Consider the following 20,899-nt stretch of genomic DNA (forward strand, 5'->3'; position numbering starts at 1 on the left):
CATATAGTTAGTGCTGTAGAAGATTATATTTAGCCAACTTTGAGTAAGATCGGTTGATAAACAAAAGGTTTTGTGGCCAAATTTGGGAAAATCGGGCGATACATATATATGAGAGCTATATCCAAATCTGAACCGATTTGGATGAAATTTTGCAGACTTGAAGGGCGATGGAAAAGATTACCTTTTGCGAAATTTGGTGACGATCCGTTTGAAAAAACGCGCAACGTGACCCCATTTGTCGAAATGGGGCGATACGTATATATGGGAGCTATATCTAAATTTGATCCGATTTCTTCTAAATTCAATAGCGTTCGTCCTTGTGCCCAAAAAACTCCCTGTACCAAATTTCATCAACATCGGTTAATAATTGCGACCGGAATCGTGTGAACAACAAATACATGGACAGACGGACGGACGGACACCAAGCGTTAGATCGGCTCAGGAGGTGATTCTGAGTCGATCGGTATATATTTTATGGGGTCTAAAATCAATATTTCTGGTAGGCACATTTTTTGGCCGATCAAACTTATTATACCCTGACCACTATGTGGTTTAGGGTATAAAAAGAGGAAATCGCTCAATTAGTTTGGGTAGCAAATCCAAATTTGTGCAAATTGGCCAATATAAAAGGTTGGCTGATAAGTCCCCGGTCTAACAAAGAAAAACATACTTTTTTTTTGTCAAAATTCGTTTTTATTATTCAACATAGTTCCCTTCAAGAGCGATACAACGATTATAACGACCTTCCAATCTTTTGATACCATTTTGGTAGTACTCCTTCGGTTTTGCCGCAAAATAGACCTCAGTTTCGGCGATCACCTCTTCATTGCAGCCAATTTTTTTTCTTTGCGAGCATCCTTTTGAGGTCTGAGAACAAGAAAAAGTCACTGGGGGCCAGATCTGGAGAATACGGTGGGTGGGGAAGCAATTCGAAGCCCAATACATGAATTTTTGCCCTCCTTCTCAATGACTTGTGGCAAGGTGCGTTGTCTTGGTGGAACAACACTTTTTTCCTCTTCATATGGGGCCGTTTTGCCGCGATTTCGACCTTCAAACGCTCCAATAACGCCATATAATAGTCACTGTTGATGGTTTTTCCCTTCTCAAGATAATCGATAAAAATTATTCCATGCCCATCCCAAAAAACAGAGGCCATTACTTGCCAGCGGACTTTTGAGTCTTTCCACGCTTCGGAGACGGTTCACCGGTCGCTGTCCACTCAGCCGACTGTCGATTGGACTCAGGAGTGTAGTGATGGAGCCATGTTTCATCCATTGTCACATATCGACGGAAAAACTCGGGTCTATTACGAGCTATCAGCTGCAAACACCGCTCAGAATCATCAACACATTGTTGTTTTTGGTCAAATGTGAGCTCGCGCGGCACCCATTTAGCACAGAGCTTCCGCATATCCAAATATTGATGAATGATATGACCAACACATTCCTTTGATATCTTTAAGGCCTCTGCTATCTCGATCAACTTCATTTTACGCTCATTCAAAATCATTTTGTGGATTTTTTTGATGTTTTCGTCGATAACCACCTCTTTCGGGCGTCCACTGCGTTCACCGCCCCATGCTCATTTCACTCCGCTTGAATTTTGCATACCAATCAATTATTGTTGGTTTCCCTGGGGCAGAGTCCGGAAACTCATTATCAAGCCAAGTTTTTGCTTCCACCGTATTTTTTCCCTTCAGAAAACACGAAATTCCTTTTTTTCCATTTTTTCACAATAACAAAAGTTGCTTCACAAAAGACGATCTATCTCACAAACTAATTGACTTACAGACGTCAAATTTTGACACGAATCATTTGAAGGTTGGTACTATATAAAAATAATATGCATTTAATACTAGCGACGCCATCTATGTGTCAGACCGGGGACGTATCAGCCAACCTGTTATTTATGTACATGCTACACGTATGGCTAAATACTGTCGTCTAATATATCAAAATTTGAAATTTGGTTAACGTTGGTTAATAAATAAGAGTATTATGACCAACTTTGAGAAAATCGAGCGATATGGGAGCTTTATCTAAATCTGAACCAATTTGGATAATATTTGGCAAGATTGCTTGATACTACATAAGGTTACCTTGTGCTAAATTTGAGTAAGATCTGATAATAAATGAGGCCTCTATGGTCAAAAATATAGTTATTAGGTGCAAATTTTTCAAAATCGTGTAATACCTATATGTGGGAGCTATATCTAAATTTGAACCGATTTTGATAATATTTGGCAGATTTGATTGATGCAATAGAAGGTTATCTTGTGCTAAATTTTAGTAAGATCGGGTAATAAATAAGGCTATTTTGGTACAAAATAGGGTTATTAGGGGAATTTTTTGAAAATCGGGCTATACATATATATGGGAGCTATATCTAAATCTGGACCGATTTAGATGATATTTGGCAGGTTTGATTGATGCTACGTAAGGTTACCTTTTGCTAAATTTGAGTAAGATCGGGTAATAAATAATGATTTTATGACCAATTTTTTGAAAATCGGGCGAATCATATATATGGGAGCTATATCTAAATCTGAACCGATTTAGATGATATTTGGCAGGTTTGGTTGATACTTCGTAAGGTTACCTTTTGCTAAATTTGAGTAAGATCGGGTAATAAATAATGATTTTGTGGCGAGATTGGTGAAAATCGGGCGATACATACATATGGGAGCTATATGTAAATCTGAACCGATTTCGATTAAATTTTGCACGCTTGAAGGGTGATGAAAAAAGATTAATTTGTGCCAAATTTTACGATAATCGGTTAGTAAAAAAACGCAACGTAACCCCATTTGTCGAAATCGGGCGATACATTTATATGGGAGCTATATCTAAATTTGATCCGATTGCTTCCAAATTCAACAGCGTTCGTTCTTGTACCCAAGAAACACCCTGTACCAAATTTCATCAAAATCGGTTAATAATTGCGACCGGAATCCTGCGAACAACAAATACAAGGACAGACAGACGGACGGACACCAAGGGCTAAATCGACTCAGGAGGTGATTCTGATATTTCTGATTCAATATTTCTGGTAGGCACATTTTTTGGCAGATCAAAGCTAATATAACCTGACCACTATTTGGTTTAGGGTAGAGGTGTGCGCGTGACTGAAATTTCACTCACGCACATTCACGAAGCATAATGTTTATTCACACACGCTCACGCACGATATGTGTGGTAGCCAATCCCACTCACGTACATTCACGAAATGAAAATCAGTACTCTCGCACGCTCACGTACGAACTACTTTTAAAGACTCACGTTCATGGACGATTTACGACAATTCACGTGAATCACGACAAATTCACGAGACTTACCACATTTTCTAAACGGAAATCAGCAAATTCAAAAGAAGTAAGGAAAGTCTAAAGTCGGGCGGGCCGACTATATTATACCCTGCACCACTTTGTAGATCTAAATTTTCGATACCATATCACATCCGTCAAATGCGTTTGTCCCAAATACATACATTTAAATATCACTCGATTTGGACAGAATTTGATAGACTTTTACAAAATCTATAGACTCAAAATTTAAGTTGGCTAATGCACTAGGGTGGAACACAATTTTAGTAAAAAATAACTTATAATACCCTGTTCCGCAGTGTGGCGCAGAAATCAGAAAAACATATATATGGGAGCTATATCTAAATGTGAACTGATTTCAATAAAATTTGGCACACATGACTATATTACTAATTGTACTCCTAGTGCAAAATTAGCATTGTTGCTATGCGTGCCAAATTTGGTTGAAATCGGTTCAGATTTAGATATAGCTCCCATATATATGTTTTTCAGATTTCGACAAAAATGGTCAAAATACCAACATTTTCCTTGTTAAATCGCCACTGTTTAGTCGAAAAGTTGTAAAAATGACTCTAATTTTCCTAAACTTCTAATACATATTTATCGAGCGATAAATCATAAATAAACTTTTGCGAAGTTTCCTTAAAATTGCTTCAGATTTAAATGTTTCCCATAGTTTTTTACTAAAATTGTGTTCCACCCTACTGCATTAAATAGCGAACTTAAATTTTGAGTCTATAGATTTTGTAAAAGTCTATTAAATTCTGTCCAAATCGAGTGATATTTAAATGATATTGATATTTAAACACATTTGACGAATGTGATATGGTATCGAAAATTTTGATCTACGAAGTGGTGCAGGGTATAATATAGTTGGCCCCGCCCGACTTTCCTTACTTGGTTTTTTAATAAAATAATATTTGCCATTAAAAATAAAATTTTGTTCGGAAATAATTAGTTTATACATAACTACTATTCATTAGTTAATTACAGTTTGATTGAAATCCCAAGAAAAATTCTTAAGAGAGTACTAGATCGTATAAATTAATATAAAATTATAAGAAAATTATGTCATCTAAAAGTAAAGTAATTATAAATAATCATAATACAATAAATAATTTTATCTATTAAATATTTAATTGAGTTTTGTGACCAAAAGCAACTAAACTTTTAACTGATATAAGGTGCCGATTAAATATATTATTTGTGTAATCAAGAATAGTTTTTATTTCCAATTCATTCTGGTGCTATATTCTTCATGATTAAAGCAATTTCAATTAAATTAAATTAATTGAATCAATTACTTCCGTGGTTGAATCGGGAAAAAAATCTGTGTATCGATAAATAAAAATCATATGGATTTAATTATCGTAGTCGGAGCGTGAATCTTTCAGTGGACTTATTATTAACCCTTTCACTACCGATGTCCACTACAGGAGACATTTGAAAAATTAGTTTCGTATGACCAGTTGGTCACAATTCAATAATAAAGTTTACAGAACAAACGCATATAGCTTTATAAATAATTGAGGTAGGCCTTCCAAATTGAAATATTTTTATACTTGCTGTTAGTACAAGTAGAAGCAGAGGAAAAATGAAAGTTTTTAACATTAGGTTTAATTCGGTAGTGAAAGGGTTAATGGATGCCATAGCCACCATACCTAACCAAAGTCCCTCTTATATTATCCCTGTATAAAGTAACCGATATGTGTATTGCCGATTTAATGTTGTTTCAAATCGTATCTTGATTTCCTACTCTTCCTATTTTGATCATACTACCCCATATTCTAATATCCCAAAGAGGATCGCCACTTAATACAAAGATATTTTTGAATGTTAGTAAAAAGCTAACAAAACTTTTCAAAACGAAAAAAAAAATAATAATGTGACTGCACACAAACTTTGTTGTACGATTTTGTTGTTTTTGCATTGCTTTTCGTCTATGTTTGGTGATTGTGCTTAAATCAAGTGTTAGAGTATGAGAATGTGATTGTGGAGCCAGTCTTCCAGTCGGCCAACTATTCAGCCGATTGTGAGCCCGCATTTGAGTGGGCTTTGTTTGAAATTGTGTCCATAATGTACAATTGTTGGTTTTCATTAAAAAGCACTCAGACACACGCACACATTTGGAGATGATTACATACCCTTCAGTTCTTGGGACTGGTCCCAAACCGGTCGATTCACCTGTCCTTTATAGCCGGTATAGGTCCTTTAACTGGTTAGGTGACCGGTGAAATTAACATGGGGTTGTCATAGGAAGGGTCAATTGACCCCCACATAGATACCTACAAACCAATCCTTTAACCGGTTGTTTTCAACCCACCAATTAACCGGTTCAAATAGACTTGTTAGAGAGACAGTTCTAAAAAAACAAAATTTTCCACCAATTTTACTTCTTATTTCTATCAATGTTTTTTTTTATTTGTCTTATGTTATTTTATCTAATTTTTACAATTTGAAAAACTTTTTCGCTCCGGCCAGGTTTTGAACCTGGGTTTACTGGCAGCATAACAAAACGCCTTAACGCATTCAGCCACAAACGCCATTGAACACCCAGCGTTGAAACGTCAATTTAAATGTTTGTGATATTGGTAGAAAATGAACAAATGTAGGGAAAATATAACTGAAAAAAAATCTAAAAATAGAACTGTCCCTGTTATAGATGCAAAAGGGCCAGAAATGTGTTAATTAACCCTGTGATAGAGACACTTGAACCGGTTAGGGGATGGGTTCATTGTGGTCTAGAGACAAATTCATGAAGTGGCTACCAATTGGCTAAATACAACCAGTCCCATGACCGGTATAAAATTCCAATTGCTTGGAAAAAGGGGTCAATTGGCACCAAAAAAACTGAAGGGTACTTCTATACATGCTCACACACACACATCCATTCAAACAAGTAACAGCGTTTTGGTATATTTCATGGAGGAATGTTCATTTCTAGGTTCGTTTCAGGTCCTGGTTAGCTGTTGTTTTTTTTTTCGATTTGCTGCATAAACGCAAGAATCCCGAACAACCGACCAGTGGTCAATGCTAAAGCAACAGTCGTTTGGTATATGAGAAATTGAATATGAAAAAGAATGTAGCCCAAAAAAACAAGGGCATACGAAAAGTCGGGGGACCCTTGGAAAGCTCACACATGTTACAAGGAAAGAAAAAAAGCAACAAATATATACATCCGTAAGTTCTGCCACGCCGAATCTTAAACACCCTCAAACATGAATCGAATGAAAAGAAAATTTTATCAAAAAAATTATCTCCATAGAAAATTTTGTCAAATAAAACAGTTCAAAAAACCATAAAGTTCGATTGAATTTCAACCTGGTGAGCTCTTTTCATATGAGCCAATTTATCGATGGCTGGAAAGCTTGGTAGTTGACACGATACAAAATGCACATAATCAAAATTTATTTCTAAAGAAAATTTTGTCAAAATTTTATTTCTATAGAAAATTTTATCAAAATTTTGTTTAAACTTTATTTCTATAGAAAATTTTATCAAAACTTTTATTTCTATAGAAAATTTTGTCAAAATTTTATTTCTATAGAAAATTTTGTCAAAATTTATATCTACAGAAAATTTTGTCAAAAATTTATTTCTATAGAAAATTTTGTTAAAATTTTATTTCTATAGGAAATGTTGTCAAAATTTATTTCTATCAAAGCTTTTATTTCTATAAAAAATTTTGTTAAAATTATATTTCTGTAGAAAATTTTGTCAAAATTTTATTTCTATAGAAACTTTGTCAAAATTTTATTTCTATAGAAAATTTTGTTAAAATGTTATTTCTATAGAAATTTTTATTAAAACTTTTCTTTTTATAGAAAATTTTGTTAAAATTTTATTTCTATTGAAAATTTTGTCAAAATTTTATTTCTATAGAAAATTTTGCTAAAATTATATTTCTATCGAAAATTTTGTCAAAATTTTACTTCTATTGAAAATTTTGTTAAAATTTTATTTCTATAGAAAATTTTGTTAAAACTTTATTTCTATAAAAAATTTTATCAACCCTTTTATTTATATAGAAAATCTGGTCAAAATTCATTTCTGTAGAAAATTTTGTTAAAATTGTATTTCTATAGAAAATTTTATCAAAACTTTTATTTCTATAGAAAATTTTGTCAAAATTTATTTCTAACGAAGATTTTGTCAAAATTTTATTTCTATAGAAAATTTTGTCAAAATGTTATTACTATAGAATATTTTGTCAAAATTTATTTCTATAGAAAATTTTGTCAAAACTTTTATTTCAAAATTTATTTCTAACGAAGATTTTGTCAAAATTTTATTTCTATAGAAAATTTTGTCAAAATGTTATTACTATAGAATATTTTGTCAAAATTTATTTCTATAGAAAATTTTGTCAAAACTTTTATTTCTATAGAAAATTTTGTCAAAACTTTTATTTCTATAGAAAATTTTGTCAAAATTTATTTCTATAAAAAATTTTGTTAAAATTTTATTTCTATAGAAAAGTTTGTCAAAATTTATTTTTATAGAAAATTTTGTCAAAATTTTATTTCTATAGAAAATTTTGCAAAAATTTTATTTATATAGAAAATTTTGTCAAAATTTTTTTCTCTAGAAAAAATTTTCAAAACTTTATTTCTATACCAATTTTGTTAAAACTTTTATTTCTATAGAAAATTTTGTCAAAATTTACTTCTATAGAAAATTTTGTCAAAACTTTTATTTCTATAGAAAGTTTTGTCAAAACTTTTATTTCTATAGAAAATTTTGTCAAAATTTATTTCTATAAAAAATTTTGTTAAAATTTTATTTCTATAGAAAAGTTTGTCAAAATTTATTTTTATAGAAAATTTTGTCAAAATTTTATTTCTATAGAAAATGTGTGTGTGGCAACCGTGGTGCTAAGCATTAGTTATGGTGCCAACAAACGCTAGTTCAACCCCTAGTCGGAAAAAAATAGGTTTCAAATTATGAAAGATAATAAGAAAATAAAAATGTAAAAATGTTGGTAAATTAAAAATGTTAATTGGTTAAAAAATTTAGTTTTTTTTTTTAATTTCTTCGTAAAAATGAACTTTCCAGACACAACTTCTAAAGCAATGGAAATGATCCGAAAAAGGAGGGTACATGAAAAAGGAGGGTACATGATATTTATTTTTATAGAAAATTTTGTCAAAATTGTATTTCTATAGAAATTTTTTTAAAATTGTATTTCTGTAGAAAATTTAATCAAAAGTTTTATTTCTAATTTTGTCAAAATTTATATCTATAGAAAATTTTGTCACAATTTTATTTCTATAGAAAATTTTGTTAAAATTTTATTTCTATAGAAAATTGTTTTAACATTTATTTCTATAGAAAATTTTATCAAAACTTTTATTTTTATAGAAAATTTTATCAAAATTTTATTTCTATAGAAAATTTTATAAAAACTTTTGTTCCTATAGAAATTTTTTTCAAAATTATATTTCTATAGAAAATTTTGTCAAAATTTTATTTCTATAGAAAATTTTGTCAAAATTTTATTTCTACAGAAAATTTTATCAAAACTTTTATTTCTATAGAAAATTTTTTTAAAATGTATTTCTATAGAAAATTTTGTCAAAATTTATTTCTAAAGAAAATTTTGTCAAAATTTTATTTCTATAGAAAATTTTGTCAAAATTTTATTTCTAAAGAAAATTTTGTCAAAATTTTATTCCTATGGAATATGTTGTCAAAATCTTATTTCTATAGAAAATTTTATCAAAATTTAATTTTTATAGAAAATTTTGTCAAAATTTTATTTCTATAGAAAATTTTGTCAAAATTTTATTTCTATAGAAAATTTTGTCAAAATTTTATTTCTATAGATAATTTTGTCAAAATTTTATTTCTATAGAAAATGTTGTCAAAACCTTATTTCTATATAAAATGTTGTCAAAATCTTATATCTATAGAAAATTTTGTCAAATTTTTTTTATAGAAAATTTTGTCAAAATTTTATTTCTATAGAAAATGTTGTCAAAATCTTATTTCCACCAAACAGTAAAAAAGCCTACCATTTTTGGTAGATTCTACCAACTGTGGCAACCGTGGTGCTAAGCATTAGTTATGGTGCCAACAAACGCTAGTTCAACCCCTAGTCGGAAAAAAATATGTTTCAAATTATGAAAGATAAAAAGAAAATAAAAATTTAAAAATGTTGGTAAATTAAAAATGTTAATTGGTTAAAAAATTTAGTTTTTTAGTTTTTTTTTTTAAATTTCTTCATACAAATGAACTTTCCAGACACAACTTCTAAAGCAATGGAAATGATCCGAAAAAGGAGGGTACATGATATGCGGCCTGGTCGAACAATTAGCCATATATACTTATTTTGTTTTTTTTTTTGTTTTGTATGATATTTGCATTTTGTATCGTGTCAACTACCCAGCTTTCCAGCCATCGATAAAATGACTCATATGAAAAGAGCTCACCAGGTTGAACCTCATTCGAACTTTGTGGTTTTTTGAACTGTTTTATTTGGCCAAAATGTTCGCATATCCGCTTGATTTACTCACGCCATACACATTCAAATACACACTCACTTACTCATAAAACCAAAACAACAATAACAAAATACTTGACAATGCAGCCGGGATAGGAAACTCAGTGTGTGTGTGGCTGGCTATAACTTTCGATGCCAGAGTTTTGGTTCGCATCTCACCAATTTGCAATTGCCAGGATTTTGATGATCATCACCGAACATAGACATTATGATGATGCCCTCATATTTTCCATTCTCGTATTGTGGTGTATTGGCCATTTATAAATGCGGTTACATTGCAGACACTCTGTCTGCCTAGTGTGTGTATGTGCATTCGCGTATCTCTGTGTGTGGGTAAAAAGCCTAAATAAGAAAACCACAGGTCCTCAAACTCAAAGGGCTATTTCATAAGGTGCCACCCAAACTCGTTATTAAAAATAACCATGTGAAGCATAGAACCTACCATTCGACTGCATTTTACAACTGGACTTCGGTCATTAGGGCTCAGTTTTTATTCGCTGCATACAGGCAGTCCATATACTACTACGATAGCCTGTTGTTCTATGATTTTATGTGACTTTTACAAATTTGTGAATGAAATTTCTAAATGTGTAGACTAGTCGTCTTTTTCCTGTCACTATTTACTGTTTATAACTTCATTTAGGTGAGAGTAAATCGTAAGGTACCAGCAAACTCAAATATGTCATGGAATACAGGGAAGTCCAGTACAAATAGGGATTACATTTCATAAAGTGGACGATGAAATCTTCAAAATGTGATCTTGCGAATTAAACACTTTGGTATTTTGTTGTGCCAGCATTAGCTTAGTTAGGTTAGTGTCTTCCCTTTGTTTTTTAGACTCACTTAGAGAATGACAAGGGACCTCCGAAATCCTAACCACTTAGAGCAGCTTTGGAACATTCAGCAATGTCACCATCATTACTGAGTGGGTTAATTCACTGCTGAAAAACTTTTTTGGTATTCGGTATAAACTGTGATTGAACTCATGACCCTTTGTATGCAGGCGGGCATAGTAAACATTGAACAACGGTGGCGGAAGAAATAAAAACCTAAAAATATATGAGTACATTTTAACCCAAAGTTGTTAATTTTTTTACTTGTTGGTAAAATTATATTTTGTATACCCTGCGCAACACTCTGGACCAGGGTGTTATAAGTTAGTGCATATGTTTCCAACACCCAGATGGGGACGAGATAGACACATGGTGTCTTTGGCAATAATACTCAGGGTGGGCCCCAGAGTCGATCTCACCATGTCCGTCTGTTTGTGAACATATTTTTGTGATCAAAGTCAAGGTCGCAGTTTTAATCCAATCGAGTTCAAATTTGACACAAGAATGTGTTTTACATCAGAATAAAACCCTATTGATTTTGGAAGAAATCGGTTGAGATTTAGGTATAGCTCACATATATATATCTTTCACCCGATATGCATTTATAGGAATCCAGAAGGTAGAGTTTTACTTCGATTTATGTGATATAGCTCCCACATATACATACTCGTAGCATTCGCCCGATTTACACTCACATGACCACAGAAGCCAATTGTTTACTCCGATTTACTTGAAATTTAGTACAGGGTATATAATTAACATCCTAACTGCTTATGTCAAATTTGGTTGAAATCGGATCAGATTTAGATATAGCTCCCATATATAGGTTTCACCCGATTTACACACACAGAGAACAATTTGGTTGGAAATCGGTTCTGATAATGAAAATTCTACATTTAGAATTATATATTAGGTGTGTCAACCTATTTTCTTTAATGCAATCGTCTTTTCATGCTTACTATAATTTGGCAATCATTTCAATAGAATTTCGTTTGTGATACAAGACTAATGGTTGAAGCAACAAAATCTATATATTTTGAAGCATTTGTTTCGAATTCTGTTGGCACAACCAACTTTAAATAAATTTCGTAACTGCCATCTAGCAATCAGAACTGACATACAGTATTCACAACCGAATCCTATTTGAAATATTTTTAAATGTCACTTCAATTTTTGTTAATTACTTGGTTCTCAAAGAAGATATTTTTTTGTTTGTTTTTCAATTAAACGTAACAAATGACGATTTTTAAAGCGCTACAAAGTGGCATCCACAATGTTGTTCAAAGCATTATTTTGAGGACGTAAGTAAAAGATACGTAACGATATAGGAGTGGATCATTTATGTTGGGTATATTATAGGGCATAAAAATCATACGTACCCCAATCGGATTTAATGACATATCTCCAGGATGCTTTGTGTACTTGGAACCTCACAGAGATGTCATTGTGAATAAATTGGTAGGTTCTGAACTGTTTATATAAAAATGAGTGCACCAAAATCTAACTAATCTTATTTGATTTATTTTTAAACAATAATCCAATATGTCAACGTTGTACAACAGACCCAAGTGGATACAAAGGGCCATGGGCCAGATTATTTTTCATAATGCCTAACACACTATCGGGACGCACTCAGCAATAAGAAGAAGTTCATCACTTGTGGTTTCAAAATTGGCTTGCTTGTCCAAACGTGTCTGTAGGCACAGACCAAAATAACTTATAGCGACCAAAAATAACTTATATGCAAAAACTAGTAATACGGGTCAATTTTTATGCATTTTAATATTTAAAAAAGTCGACTTTCAACTGAAGGTCATAATGGAATGTGTATCAAATTTTGTTTGCCCAACCGCCAAAACATTTTAAGGACATTAATTGTTATCATACATTGTATTTAGCTATACATCTTTAATACAAATATTTAAACGTATTTAAACCAAATAAAAAAAATAAAATTTAAATGAAATTAATTTGTAATTGGGGATGGGTGACACAACCAAATGAAGGGAACAACGAAAAATTCCATCGTCTGATACAACCAACTCCATATATAGTATTAGTTGGAGTTCCCATAATTCGATTGAGTCGACCGAATTTGTCGGGTGACACAACTGCCAACTGATAGTTGGTGCAACTGCCAAAAGGAGGTTGGCAATAAATTCGGTTATCACAACCAATCTGTATTCTCTGTGCACTAGTATGACCATGGAGGCGAATTTTGTACTTCGATTTACTTGAACAGGGAGTAGAAATAATAATCTAACTGTGCATGACAAATTTGGTTCAAATCGCTTTAGATTTAGCTCCCATATATATCTTTCGTCCGATTTGCCTTATATGGCCTCAGAGGCCAAAATTTTACATGATAAATGTGGTTGAAATCGGTTCAGATTTAGATATAGCTTCAATATATATCTTTTGACCAATTTTCATTCATAACAGGTTGGCTGATAAGTCCCCGCACGGATGAAAAAGACTGTTTTTCATATGTTTGGCTATAAACATTATATGTTTGGAACACAAATTTTTAAACACAATATTTTTGAGTGCAAGCATATAATGTTCATAAACTAGCGTAACATGTTTGGGACATATATGTTGATATGTTAGAACATATTATGTTTGGGACATAAAATGTTTGTAAATATAATATGCTTGGATGCAAACATATATTAATTTAGAAATAGCCTATAAACATATATGTGTTTAGTAGCTTGGAGCGCTATTTAACAGGGAGCGATATTGAACTAAGTTGGTGGTTGTTGCTTGTTATTACAAAATTAACATTTTATTTTTCCTTGGGCAATTGATCAGCTACTTCTTTGATTCTTACAAACTGTGTGGTCCGCTGTTCGAATCCCCGTCCGGCAAAAGGTAAATTTAAAATAAAAAAAATCATAAAATTGAATAATTTCTTCTACAATGTATTACAGAAAAAGGTGCTAAGAACTAAAAAATCTCGTGGAAGTGAGAAAGATGTGGGGGAATATACAATTAGGCAGAAACAAAATTTTGAGCATTCAGGCCTGTTTATTTTCATAATTCATTATGATTGTAAATATATAAATAAATAAAAAAATTTTGAGCACAATATTGTTTGGGAGAATTTTTTTTAAGCATATAATATTTTTGGGTGCAAAATGCTTCCAAACATATTATATGTTCACATAATAACATATTGTTTTTTGGAAGACAACATTATTGAATTTGGATGCAAAAATACAAAATGTTTGGAACTTAGACTACCCAAACATATATTGTTTAGACCAATATGCTTTCAAACATATTATATATTGGAAGAGATCAAACATATAAATGTTTGGGCAATACCCAAAAATATATATGCTTGAAGCAAAATATGTTTGGGAGTATATGTTACAGAAGCGATTTTTTGTGAGCGTGCGGTCTAACAAAGAAAACCACATTTTTTTTGTCAAAATTCGTTTTTATTATTCAACATAGTTCACAATGATTATAACGACCTTCCAATTTTTTGGTACCATTTTTGTGGTACTTCTTCGGTTTTGCCTCAAAATAGGCCTCAGTTTCAGCGATCACCTCTTCATTGCAGCCAAATTTTTTCCCTGCGAGCATCCTTTTGAGGTCTGAGAACAAGAAAAATCGCTGGGGGCCAGATCTGGAGAATATGGTGGGTGAGGAAGCTATTCGAAGCCCAATTCATGAATTTTTGCCATCGTTCTCAATGACTTGTGGCACGGTGCGTTGTCTTGGTGGAACAAAACTTTTTTCTTCTTCATATGGGGCCGTTTTGCCGCGATTTCGACCTTCAAACGCTCCAATAACGCCATATGATAGTCACTGTTGATGGTTTTTCCCTTCTCACGATAATCGATAAAAATTATTCCATGCGCATCCCAAAAAACAGAGTCCATTACTTTGCTGGCGGACTTTTGAGTCTTTCCACGCTTCGGAGACGGTACACCGGTCGCTGTCCACTCAGCCGACTATCGATTGGACTCAGGAGGGTAGTGATGGAGTCATGTTTCATCCATTGTCACATATCGACGGAAAAACTCGGGTCTATTATGAGCTAACAGCTGCAAACACCGCTCAGAATCATCAACACGTTGTTGTTTTTGGTCAAATGTGAGCTCGCGCGGCACCCATTTTGCACAGAGTTTCCGCATATCCAAATATTGATGAATGATATGACCAACACGTACCTTTGATATCTTTAAGGCCTCTGCTATCTCGATCAACTTCATTTTACGGTCATTCAAAATCATTTTGTAATTTTTTTTATGTTTTCGTCGGTAACCACCTCCTTCGGGCGTCCACTGCGTTCACCGTCCTCCGTGCTCATTTCACCACGCTTGAATTTTGCATACCAATCAATTATAGTTGATTTCCCTGGGGGCAGAGTCCGGAAACTCATTATCAAGCCAAGTTTTTGCTTCCACCGTATTTTTTCCCTTCAGAAAACAGTATTTTATCAAAACACGAAATTCCATTTTTCCATTTTTTTTCACAATAACAAAAGTTGCTTCACAAAAGACGCTCTATCTCACAAACTAATTGACTTACAGACGTCAAATTTTGACACAAATCATTTGAAGGTTGGTACTATATAAAAATAATATGCATTTAATACTAGCGACGCCATCTATGTGTCAGACCGGGGACTTATCAGCCAACCTGTTATGACCACAGAAGTCAAAATTGTAATCCGATGTACTTGAAACTTTGTAGAGGGAGTAGAATTAACGTTCTGGATATACATACCAATTTGGATTGAAATCGGTTCATAATAAGATATAGCTCCGATATATATCTTTCGCCCGATTTACATTCATTTGACCACAGAGACCAAATTTTAACTTCGATTTTCTTCAAACTTTGGACAAGAAGTAAAATTAACATTCTTACTATGCATGCCAAATTTAGTTGAAATCAGTTCAGATTTAGATATAGCTCCCATATATATGTTTTTCCATTTTGGACAAAAATGACCAAAATACCGATAAAATCGCCACTTGTAAATGGAAAAATAATGGCTGAAATTTTCCTATACTTCTAAAACATATCTACGAGTATTGACCGATAAATCGTAAATAGACATTTGCGTTGTGCTTTTAACTCCAGGGCATTAGCCGACTTAAATTTTAAGTCTAGATATTTTGTAGAAGTCTAATGGCGTTTTCTTTTCTTGTATAAAATGCGCACTTTTTTTGCATATTGCCCGGAAAATGTACTTTTTAGGTTCTTTTCTAAAAAAAACAGGCAAAAGTGCGAAAAGGCTTCGAATTCTGTTGTGAAAATAGCGCCACGCATAGAGGCAAATTACGGGCATTTTCAGCACTGCCAACAAACGAGAGTGCTGCGATTGCCCTGTTTCCTTCTTTGAATTCTTTTCTGCCCGCTGAAATGATAGCATTTTTTTAGGTTTCTGGTAACATTTTAAAAATGCGCATTCTGTACAGACAAAATGAAGGCAAAGCACTTTTTTCAGAAAAGAAAACACCATAAACAAATTTTGCCTAAATCGGGTCAGATTTAAATATATGTATGTATATTAGAACATAACCGTTTAACAAATTTGATAACTTAAGATGGTATCAAAAATATATATCTACAAAGTGGTGCAGTCGGCCCCGCCCAACTTTAGACTTTACATACTTGTTATACCCACCACCATAGAATGGTGAAGGGGGTATAATAAGTTTGACATTCCGTTTGCAACACATCGAAATATCGATTTCCGATTATATAAAGTATATATATTCTTGATCAGGGAGAAATTCTAAGACGATATAAGCATGTCCGTCTGGCCGTCTGTCTGTCTGTTGTAATCACGCTGCAGTCTTCAATAATGGAACTATCGTCCTGAAATTTAGCACAGAATCTTTTGTCTTTTGTCTGCACGCAGGCCAAGTTCAAAGATGGGCTATAGCGGTCCAGGTTTTGATATAGCTCCCATATAAACCGATCCCCCGATTTGGGGTCATGGGCTTATAGAAACCATCGTTTTCTAATATAATTTGCCTGAAATTGGAAATCTAGAGGTATTCCAGGACCACAAAGAGGTGTACCGAAAATGGTGATTATCGGACCATGTTTTGATATAGCCCCCATATAGACCAATCTCCCGATTTTACTTCTTCGGTTTCTAGAATCCGTAGTTTTTATCCAAATTGCTTGAAATTGGAAATCTGGAGGTATTCTGGGTCCGGAAAGAGGTGTACCCAAAATGGTGATTATCGGACCATGTTTTGATATAGCCCCCATATAGACCGATCTACCGATTTTACTTCTTGGGATTCTAGAATCCGTAGTTTTTATCAAATTTGCCTGAAGTTGGAAATCTAGAGGTATTCTAGGACCGTTAAAGAGGTATGGAGAATACATAACAGGTTGGCTGATAAGTCCCCGGTCTGACACATAGATGGCGTCGCTAGTATTAAATGCGGGAGCCACCGTGGTGCAATGGTTAGCATGCCCGCCTTGCATACACAAGATCGTGGGTTCGATTCCTGCTACGGCCGAACACCAAACAGTTTTTCAGCGGTGGATTATCCCACCTCAGTAATACTGGTGACATTTCAGAGGGTTTCAAAGCTTCTCTAAGTGGTTTCACTGGAATGTGGAACGCCGTCCGGACTCGACTATAAAAAGGAGGTCCCTTAGCTTAACATGGAATCGGGCAGCACTCAGTGATAAGAGAGAAGTTCACCACTGTGATATCACAATGGCCTGAATAGTCTAAGTGAGCCTGATACATCGGGCTGCCACATAACCTAACCTAACCTAACCTAGTATTAAATGCATATTATTTTTATATAGTACCAACCTTCAAATGATTCGTGTCAAAATTTGACGTCTGTAAGTCAATTAGTTTGTGAGAAAAAGCGTCTTTTGTGAAGCAACTTTTGTTATTGTGAAAAAAAATGGAAAAAATGAATTTCGTGTTTTGATAAAATACTGTTTTCTGAAATAAAAAAATACGGTGGAAGCAAAAACTTGGCTTGATAATGAGTTTCCGGACTCTGCCCCAGGCAAATCAACAATAATTGATTGGTATGCAAAATTCAAGCATGGTGATATGAGCACGGAGGACGGTGAACGCAGTGGACGCGCGAAAGAGGTGGTTACCGACGAAAACATCAAAAAAATCCACAAAATGATTTTGAATGACTGTAAAATGAAGTTGATCGAGATAGCAGAGGCCTTAAAGATATCAAAGGAACATGTTGGTCATATCATTCATCAATATTTGGATATGCGGAAGCTCTGTGCAAAATGGGTGCCGCGCGAGCTCACATTTGACCAAAAACAACAACGTGTTGATGATTCTGATCGGTGTTTGCAGCTGTTAACTCCCGAGTTAATACACCCGAGTTTTTTCGTCGATATGTGACAATGGATGAAACATGGCTCCATCACTAGACTCCTGAGTCCAATCGACAGTCGGCTGAGTGGACAGCGACCGGTGAACCGTCTCCGAAGCGTGGAAAGACTCAAAAGTCCGCTGGCAAAGTAATGGCCTCTGTTTTTTGGGATGCGCATGGAATAATTTTTATCGATTATCGTGAGAAGGGAAAAACCATTAACAGTGACTATTATATGGCATTATTGGAGCGTTTGAAGGTCGAAATCGCGGCAAAACGGCCCCATATGAAGAGGAAAAAAGTGTTGTTCCACCAAGACAACACACCGTGCCACAAGTCATTGAGAACGATGGCAAAAATGCATGAATTGGGCTTCGAATTGCTTCCCCACCCACCGTATTCTCCAGATCTGGCCCCCAGCGACTTTTTCTTGTTCTCAGACCTCAAAAGAATGCTTGCAGGGAAAAAATTTGGCTGCAATGAAGAGGTGATCGCCGAAACTGAGGTCTATTTTGCGGCAAAACCGAAGGAGTACTACCAAAATGGTATCAAAAAATTGGAAGGTCGTTGTATCGCTCTTGAAGGGAACTTTGTTGAATAATAAAAACGAATTTTAACAAAAAATGTGTTTTTCTTTGTTAGACCGGGGACTTATCAGCCAACCTGTTATCTAACTATTCCCAATTTTCTCCACTTCAATACATTTTAAGACACACATCCCTAGCAAGCGCTGTAAATAGCGGTTATATTTGCTTTCCTGTGGTTTTTACCATTCTGATGGCTTTTCAAGAATGTTTGATTTGTTGCAATCGTTGGAGCTTTTGTGGGTTTCTCAAAGTGTGCGCGTATGTGTGGAGATAGAGTTTGTGTGTGCCTATATCGTCAAAGCGAATACATTCAGTATGAACAGCTTTGTCTCACTTCCGTTTCCTACCGGCACAAGTACCGTTACCAACTTCTATAGGAATGCCATTGTTACCATCACCACCTGCACTACCACTACAGCCAGAAAAATAAAAGAATCTGCTCTCCCATTAATAGAGAACATTCCATTTTGGTATAACCAAAAAAAAATGTTCGTCCAAAAAGCGAAAAAACGAGCAGTAGGGCCAGGCCGAATCTTATGTACCCTTCACCATGGATTGCGTAGAAATTTCGACTAAAGACTGTCACCCACAATCGAATTACTTGGGTTGTGGTAACAGTTACCGATGGCGAGGTATATTGAACCTATTTAACATTTAACATATAAAAGAATCTACGGATTCTATTATAGATAAAATAAAGGCAGAACCTAAAAACCTATATATGCCTCTTTAGTTATTGATAGTTATATGTAGAGGAGTCCATAAATAATTATGAATGGTTACGAGAGTGCCAAATTTCAACTGGATCGTATGATATTTGCTCTTTCAAGAGGCTTTGATAGTCAAATTTCGGGTTCGGTTTATATATGAGCTATATATAATTATGGAAAAATTTTTGCATGGGTGTTAGAGGACGTATACTTACACCACGTACAAAATTTCAACGAGAACGGATGAAATTTGCCCTTCCAAGAGGCTACAGTGATCAGGATAAGGTGATATCCACATATGGACGAACAGCAGGACAGATGGACACACATCGCCACATCGACTCGGAATTTCACAACGACCCAGAATATATACTTTATGGGGTCTGAGACCAATATTTCGATGTGTTACATACGGAATGACAAATTTAGTATACCACCATCCTACTGTGGAGGGTATAAAAGCATTACAAAAGGTTTTTATGTTGGCTACTTCAACGGCAGCCTTTGTTTGCCTTCGATCTCCACACATCAATTGCAATTTAGTGGTCATTTTGTTAAATTAAATTTCATTTTTATCACAAATGCAAGCCAACTAACTTTGCTGCATATGCTTGCCTTGGCTTTGGCAAATAAAGATTTTTTGATTAACTTTCAACATAGAACAATGATTTGTGTGTTGATTTAAAGAAAGGAAATTGGGTTGGTTGGCATGAAAGTTTGTTGAAACACACAAATAGAATGTTTTTCTAAGTAAGAAATGGTAATTTTTACAATTTTAATCCTTTATATCTCTTCAAACTCTTGAAATTGTAAAGAAATTGATATAAATTGTATATTTTGCACTCCATGTGGGGAAGATATTAAAATAATTGCAACTAAGTATTCTTATATTTTTGTGTCTCTCACAATAGAATAAGAAATCATATAAAATGATTCCGTTTCCGTTTGTTGGACATAAGTACTTAACAATAAAAAATACACCCATCGAAAAACAATTTTTTTCCGGAACGAAATTTTAGACAAACTTTTAATGTGAAGTATTTTCTGCAGGAGCTACTACTTTTGAATTTCTGACAAAGTGTGATTTAGGGTATGATATAGTCTTACTTACTTGTTTTTAATATAAAAATGTACGTCCTCATTATCATTTTGGTTGTGTTTATTACTTCTTAGAAATGAAAACTGTAATGATTTTTAAAAAACGTACGTACTCAACACAAGTGAATATTCCAGGGTACTAAAGTGAATTTAACTCTAGTTTGTGGAAATTATTAGGTTTTAGTTCAAATTTCTCCAATATTCAAAAATTATCTTGACTTTAATAATTTTTTGCATACGTTAGTTAAATTAACTTCAAAAAGGCGAAAATTATACACAAATAAAAATTTACTATATTCGTATTTGAGAGTTGAGAGTTTGAATATTTTGCTCTTATTTTGAACTTTGTATGGCGCTGAAGACATTTTTTGCAATTTTGAACTCCAATTTTTGCTTTCTACTACGACATTTGCAAACGAAACAAAGATAGTTATGTCTAATAAATGTTTTTGAATTTGTCGAAAAATATTTACTTATTTTTGTGTTATCGACGTTATATTT

General features: G+C 33.7%; 1 long non-coding RNA gene across 1 annotated transcript; it reads left to right on the top strand.

Annotated features, from left to right (window-relative positions):
* Window positions 1–11,859: 11,859 nt before the first annotated feature.
* Window positions 11,860–12,458, top strand: LOC142232058 (uncharacterized). Its single transcript, XR_012721001.1, has 3 exons — window positions 11,860–11,958; window positions 12,017–12,115; window positions 12,220–12,458. It is a non-coding gene; the product is annotated as an uncharacterized LOC142232058 (long non-coding RNA).
* Window positions 12,459–20,899: the final 8,441 nt, after the last annotated feature.

Source organism: Haematobia irritans, chromosome 3, assembly GCF_050003625.1.
Source record: "Haematobia irritans isolate KBUSLIRL chromosome 3, ASM5000362v1, whole genome shotgun sequence".
NCBI lineage: Eukaryota > Metazoa > Arthropoda > Insecta > Diptera > Muscidae > Haematobia > Haematobia irritans.